This window comes from Dama dama, chromosome 33 (genome assembly GCF_033118175.1).
Source record: "Dama dama isolate Ldn47 chromosome 33, ASM3311817v1, whole genome shotgun sequence".
In the NCBI taxonomy this organism is placed as follows: domain Eukaryota; kingdom Metazoa; phylum Chordata; class Mammalia; order Artiodactyla; family Cervidae; genus Dama; species Dama dama.
The window spans coordinates 53705009-53706419 of record NC_083713.1 but is presented as its reverse complement, the minus strand read 5'-3'; positions in this window follow the sequence as shown (position 1 = coordinate 53706419).

Genomic DNA, 1411 nt, shown 5'->3' with positions numbered 1-1411 from the left:
TTTATGTATGAGTTTTTGTTTGAAGTCCTATTTTCAGCTCTTTGGGGGATATACCTAGGAGTGACATGCTGCTGCTGCTGCTGCTGCTAAGTCGCTTCAGTCGTGTCCGACTCTGTGCGACCCCATAGATGGCAGCCCACCAGGCTCCCCCGTCCCTGGGATTCTCCAGGCAAGAACACTGGAGTGGTTGCCATTGCCTTCTCCGAGGAGTGACATGACTGGGTCTCAATTCTATGTCTCACTTTGTGAGGAACCATTAAGCTATTTTCCACAGCAGTTATGTTATTTTATATTCTCATAAGCAATGCATAATGGTTCCAGTTTCTCCATATCCTTGCCAACCACTTGTTATTTTCTGTTGGTGGTGTCGTTTGGTAGTAGCCATTCTAGTGGATAAGTGACCTAATTTTTAATATCCTTTTAAGACTTTTAAAGAAAGCTTTATGTTTTTCTCTTTTGTGCTCCTAAGCACTGGTTTACACCTTAAATTATGTGCCAGCACATCCTATAATCTCTTTCTCTGCCCTCTTACCTTCTTCTTGAAACCAGGATGAGCAGTCTTATTTCTTTTGTATTCCAAGGGTTCAGTTATGCTTGTGAATGAATGAATAAAGGAATGAAGGGAGTTGTGGGAACAAGAAGTACTGGGGACTAACATTTATTTATGATTACTGTCATTGTGCCAGGCACGGAGTAGTGCTAACCTATATTATCTTATTTAATTTTGTAAGACTAATAAGAATTTTATGTTCTTCATTTTAGAGAAGGAAAAATGAAACCAGAGGAACTATCTTGTCATTCAGCCATCAAATACCGAGCCTGGCTTCAAGTTCAACTCTCACTCCAAAACATGTGTTGATTTCAAAACAACATGTCACAATAGTAAAAAAGTAAGAGCCATTATCACTCTTATTACTACTACTGTGACTGCCTCCACTCATTGATGCTTCCTGTGCCATACACCATGATGGCTATTTTTGAGGTACTATCTAATTTAGTCATTGTTAAGAATCTAGTGAGTCAAACATTGTTATTGTTTCAGACAAATAATCCCTGAAAAGTTAAGTAATTTGTCCAAGAACCAACAGCTAATAAGTGATGACCTCAAAGCCAGGTCTAAGTACAAAGTGTTTGTACTTCTATCAAGGTAGGGAAAATGCATTGGAGATGTGAAAGTTTACCTGGTTATCTGACAGAATGAGAAGTCTATGAGGTAACTGGGCAACCAGAATTCCCAACAATTTTTCCAAGTAGTTTTGGTTTGCTTAATTGCCTCCGATCCTGATTTTGGGGGTACGATATTTGGCTAAATCTATGTAAACTGAGAAAAGCACTCGGTGACCCTAAAAAGAATCTTCTGTTCACTGACTTATTGTGTTTTAAATCATCTCAGCTATAATATATGTAAAGT